General features: G+C 34.5%; 1 non-coding gene across 1 annotated transcript; it reads left to right on the top strand.

Moving 5' to 3' along the window:
• The first annotated feature begins 1708 nt into the window (after nt 1-1708).
• On the top strand, nt 1709-1781 carry TRNAE-UUC. The gene has a single exon. It is a non-coding gene; the product is annotated as a tRNA-Glu (tRNA).
• Nucleotides 1782-6560: the final 4779 nt, after the last annotated feature.

Genomic DNA, 6560 nt, shown 5'->3' on the forward strand with positions numbered 1-6560 from the left:
AAATAATGATGAGACTATTAAAAATTTTTAACAATAAATTTGACAACTTAGATGAAATAAACACATGTCTAGAAATCACTAAATCTGACATAAAAATTAGAAAATTTGGATAGTCATATCTATCAATGAAACTGAATTCATAATTTATAACATTCTTACAAACAAAACTCCATAACCAAGTTGCTTCACAGGTAAATTATTTAAAATACTTAAGGAAGAAATGAAAACTAGAAAAGGTCAGTTTTCATTTCATTCCCAAAGAAAGGCAATGCGAATGAATGTTCAAACTACTGCACAATCGCACTCATCTCACACGCTACCAAAGCAATGCTCAAAATTCTCCAAGCCTGGCTTCAACAATACGTGAACTGTGAACTTCCAGATGTCCAAACTAGATTGAGAAAAGGCAGAGGAACCAGAGATCAAATTGCCAAAATCTGCTGGATTATCAAAAAAGCAAGAATTCCAGAAAAACATCCGCTTCTGCTTTACTGACTATGCCAAGGCCTTTGATTGTGTGGATCACAACAAACTGTGAAAAATTTTTACAGAGATGGGAATACCAGACCACCTGCCCTGCCTTCTGAGAAGTCTGTGTGCAGGTCAAGAAGCAACAGTCAGAACTGGACATGGAACAACAGACTGGTTCCATATCAGGAAAGGAGTACATCAAGGCTGCATATTGTCACCTTGATTATTTAACTTATATGCAGAGTGCATTATTACAAAATGCTGCACTGGATGAAGCAAAAGCTGGAATCAAGATTGCCGAAAGAAATATCAATAACCTCAGATATGCAAATAACACCACCTTTATGGCAGAAAGCAAAAAAGAACTAAAGAGCTTCTTGATGGAAGTGAAAGAGCAGAGTGAAAAAGTTAGCTTAAAACTCAACATTCAGAAAACTAAGATCATGGCATCTGGTCTTATCACACAGCAAATCGATGGGGAAACAACAGCAACAGTGAAAGACTTTTTTTGGGGGGCTCCAAAATCATTGCAGATGGTGATTGCAGCCATGAAATTAAAAGGGGCTTGCTCCTTGGAAGAAAAGCTATGATCAACCTAGACAGCATATTAAAAATCAGACATTACCAACAGAGGTCCATCTAGTCAAAGCTGTGGTTTTTCCAGTAGTCATGTATGGGTGTGTGAGTTGGACTATAAAGAAAGTTGAGTGCCGAAGAATTGATGCTTTTGAACTATGGTGTTGGAGAATACTCTTGAAAGTCCCTTGGACTGTAAGGAGATCCAACCAATCCAACCTAAAGGAAATCAGTCTTGGATATTCATTGGAAGGACTGATCCTGAAGTTGAAAGTCCAATACTTTGGCTAGTTAATGGGAAGAACTGACGCACTTGAAAAGACCCTGATGCTGGGAAAGATTGAAGGCAGGAGGAGAAAGGGATTACAGAGGATGAGATGGTTAGATGGCATCACTGACTCAATGGACACGAGTTTGAGTAAACTCCAGGAGTTGGTGATGGACAGGGAAGCCTGGTGTGCTGTAGTCCATAGGGTCCCAAAGACTCAGACACAACTGAGCAACTGAACTGAACTGAAAGAAGAAATAATGCCACGCCTATCATTTTTTCACAGAAAATAAGGGATGTGTATTACAGTTTTCAACTCATTCTACGAGCTCACTATTACCTTTATACCAAAGCCAGACAACAACATCAAAAGAAAAGAAAACTACAGGGACTTCCCTGGTGGTCCAATGTTTAGGACTCAGCACTTTCACTGCTGTGGCCCCAGGTTCAGTCCCTGGTCAGGGATCTAAGACACCACGAGCTGCATGGCACAGCTGAAAAAGGGGAAAAAGAGAAAACTATAGACCAATATTCTTCTTGAGGACAGACTTAAAAATCATTAATAAAATATTAGCAAATCAAATACAGAAAATAATATTATATAGACAATATATCCTCAAACTAGATTTATCCTAGAGATGAAGGTTTCATTAATATTTGAATATTGAATGATATAGTTTTCCATATTAATAAATAATAATGAAAACCCAGAAGGTTGTTTCAATTTAACAAAAGATGTGCAGATTCAAGATCATTGGTACCCTGAAAACTAAGATATTACTAGGATAATGAGAGAATACCTATACAAATGTAGAGATATACCATGCTCATGGATTGGAAACTCAAAGTTACAATATTAATTCTCCCTAAATTCATATGCAGATTCAATGCAATTCTAATCAATATTCCAGTAGTCTTCTTCATAGAGATTGACAAGTTGATTCTAAATTTATATGGAAATGCAAATTATTCTGAAACAAAGGGAAAAGATGGAGGAATTATGCTACCTGCTTCATATTATTTTCCTACAAAAATTGAAAGAGTGAGATACTAATGAAACATAGACATATAGATTGAATAGAATAAATTGACCAGAAAAAAAACCTTCATATTTATGCTCCAGTTGATTTTCAACAAAGATGCCAAGGTAATTCAATGGGAAAAACATAAGATTTCAAAAACTCTTGTTAGAACAACTGGATGTCCATGTGAAAAAAAAATGAACTTTGATCATGATGACTTCATATATCTAAAAAGGAATTTGAAATGGATGATAAACTTAGATGTAAAAGTATATTTATAAAACAGAATAAATAAGAATGTTTTTGTGAGCCTAAGTCAGGCAGAGTTTTACTAAACAGGGCACAAATGTCACAAACTATGAAAAGAAAATAGAAAATTGAATTTGAATCGAATTCAAAATGTCTGATTTTAGAAAGACACAATCTGGAGAAAGAAACAAGTCAAAACTTAGGAAAATACTCAAAATATGTATATCAGATAAAGGATTTGTATCAGGAGTATAAAAATAATGTTTACAATATAATAATAAATAGATAAAAGAAAACTCTCATTAAAAACAAGCAAATGATTAGAGCAGATGCACAAAAAAGATAAACATCTCACAGACATGCAAATTTTTAAATGTTCAGTATGAGTCATCAGAGCAATGCAAATTAAAATTGGAATATATTATCATTATATGCAAACTAAAATTTATAAAATTAAAAGACTGCAAAATCAAGTATTCATGAGTATGTGGAAAACTTTCTGTTCTCATACTCCTGATGGGAGTGTAAAATGATACTTCCATTTTGGCAAATTTTTGTGCATACCCTTCTGCTTTCTATGCGACCCATCAATTCTGTTATTAGTTATTAGCCCCAAGGAAATAAAATCAAAGTAAAGCAGGAGACCTGGGTTTAATCCCTGGGTCAGGAAGATCCCTTGGTGAAAGGAATGGCTACCGACTCCAGTATTCTTGCCTGAAGAATCCCATAGACATAGGAACCTGGAGGACTACAATCCATGGAGTTGCAAAGAGTCGGACACGATGGAGTGACTAACATTTTCACTTCAAGTAACTTCACAACTGTTTTTTAAATTAAAAATTTTTTACTGAAGTATGTAGTTGATTTATAATGCTGTGTCCTCACATGGACTTTCCTCAGAGCATGTATGCAGACACAGAGAGACAGCTCTCTGGAATACCTTTCTTATGAGGACATTAATCCTATTGGTTAAGGCCCCACCCTTATTACCTTATATAAACTTAATTACTTAGAGGCCCTATCTCCAGATATAGTCACAATGGAGGTTAGGGATTCAAAATATGAATTTTAACTGGACACAAACATTCAGCCCCTAACACGCATAATGCTTTATGTGTGCTTGTGCTTAGTTGCTCAGTTGTGCCCGACTCTTTGCGACCCCATAGACTGTAGCCCACCAGGTTCCTCTGTCTATAAATTGTCAAAACATATAGAAATGAACTCTTAAAATGGGTACATCTTGCTGTGTCAAATAATGCTTCAAAAAAATGTTTGTTTGGAAATAGTATAATTCAAGCGGTAGATGCAAATAAACAGATTATATAGATCAAGGAATAAAATAATCACACCACCATTTCTAAGTTTCATATCACATATAGGATATGAATAGATTATATCACTTTGGGGAGAGAAAAATACCATTAAAATATTCATAGGAATTTAATCAACAGTTTTAGGAGCTTAAAAAATATCCTATGATGAACAATTAAGAGAAACTGAGTTGCTCTGCTTGGAACGGGAAAAACATGATGGTGAGATAAGGCAAAGATAGATATCTTCAGGTATTTGATAATTGCTATGAAGAAAGTTAAGTGACTCAGAGTCTATGTAAGTGTAGAAGGTAGATATGGATGGTTAGACGAAAGTTACAATGGAAACTTTAAAGTTCAATTTGACAAAGTACCTTCAAATAATGTGTTGTCCCACAATATACTCAACTTTAGAAATAAGTGATTTGATCAGGGGAAAGCAATACCAGTAACTGTCATTTCCATAATATTTCAGAATAATTATCATTCACGCTTTAATAACTTTGCATATGATTAAGTATGTCAATTTCACTTTGTTGCAAGTTTCACTACTATACTAAATAACCCTGTTCTTGCATTCTCAGTTTTTTTCATTTTTATTACAAAACATGATCCTCCACTCGTAAGTTAAAACAGTTAGAATATTGCTCAGCAACACTATGTACACTTGCTAAATGCTGTGGAAGAAGTGAAAAATTCACTGGATAGTTTTCTATAATGGACCAATTTTTAGTACATTTTAAATCAAATATATGAAACTTTTACTGCAAATATTTGAAAAAACCATTTTCTGTATAGTGCCATGTAAATGCTATGCACCATCACCAAAGAGAAGAAATGGTATTTCAATTTAGGAATTCAAGTGGTTTTATTGTAATATTTTGTGTTACATTTTAAAATCTGAATATACTCAGTTCAGATTTGGAGAAAAATTTAAAAGCCAGTTTTATTATTAATAGCAACAAATCATACAGCAACTGCATAACAAATTTCTTTGTTATCCTTCCTTTGAATTCAGAGAGAAGTATTCAAGGTGTATCAGTTCAGTTCAGTTCAGTCACTCAGTAGTATCTGACCCTTTGTGACACAATGGACTGCAGCATGCCAGGCCCCCCTGTCCATCACCAACTCCATGAATCATAAATATACAATTATATGAATCACAAGTATAACCTCCCACACATGTAGATTTTTACTTTTTACTTTAAAAAGACATCTTAACCATTTTTAGCTGTACAGTTCAATGGCACTAAATACATTTATAAATTGCAACCATCACCATTATCCATCTCTATTTCTTTTCATCTTGTAAAATTGAAATTCCATACTCATTCAACAATAACTCACCATTCTCCTCTCTCCCTAGTCTCTAAGGACTACCATTCTTCTTTCTGTCTCTATGATTTTGGCTATTTCAATTACCTTAAATAAGTGAAATCATATAGCATTTGTCTTTTTGTGAATGGCTTATTTCACTTAATATAATGTCCTCACGGATGATCCTCATTGTAGTATATGTCAGAATTTTCTTCTTTCTAAGGGTGAGTAATAGTCCATTGTATGTATGTATATATCACATTTTGCTTGTCCATTTATTTATCAATGGACACTTGAGAGGCTTCCACATTTAAGCTATTATAATAAATAAGGCTGCTATCAACATGGGTATACAAATATACCCTATAAATATACTCCTGCTTTCAATTGTTTTTTTGTATATATACACAAAAGTGGAATTTCTAGATCATATAGTAGTTCTATTATTAATTTTGGAGAGTTCTGCCGCATTGTTTTCCATAGTGGATGTACAACTTCACACTCCAATAGTGCACAAAGGTTCCAATTTTTCCACATCCTCACCAACTTTCTTATGGTCTGTTTTTTTCATAATATCTATCTTAGTGGGACTGAAGTGATATCTCAGTGTAGTTTTGATTTGCATTTCCCTAGTGATTAGTGATGTTGAGCATATTTTCATGTGCTTATTGGACATTTGTGTATCTTCTTTGGACAACTATTTAAGTAAACCAATATTTAAATTAGGTCATTTCTATTTTTATTGTTGAATTTTTGGTGTTCTTTATATATTCTGGATATCAATCCCTTATCAGATTCATGATTTTCAGATATTCTCCTCTATTCTATGGGTTATCCTTTTACTCTGTTGATAGTATTTTTTGAAAAGGTCACCAGGCTTTTTATTGCAGTTAAAGTAGACTCAAACAGAATGGTCTCAGCCTCAAGAAGGGATAGCCTGGGGTATTAATAGTGTTTTGATGCTAAATTCTACAGAGTGAAGTAAGTCAGAGAGAAAAACACCAATACAGTATATGAATGCGTATATATGGAATTTAGAAAGATGGTAACAATAACCCTATACGTGAGACAGCAAAAGAGACACAGATATAAAGACCAGACTTTTGGACTCTGTGGGAGAAGACAAGGGTGGGATGATTTGAGAGACTAGCATTGAAACGTGTATATCACCATATGTGAAGTAGATCATCACTCCAAGTTCAATGCATGAAACAGGGCACTCAAAGCCAGTGCACTGGGACAACCCTGAGGGATAGGATGGGGAGGGAGGGCAGCTCAGGATGGGGGACACATGTACACCCATGGCTGATTCATGTCAATGTATGGCAAAAACCACTACAATACTGT

This window comes from Oryx dammah, unplaced genomic scaffold (genome assembly GCF_014754425.2).
Source record: "Oryx dammah isolate SB20612 unplaced genomic scaffold, SCBI_Odam_1.1 HiC_scaffold_23, whole genome shotgun sequence".
Classification (NCBI taxonomy): domain Eukaryota; kingdom Metazoa; phylum Chordata; class Mammalia; order Artiodactyla; family Bovidae; genus Oryx; species Oryx dammah.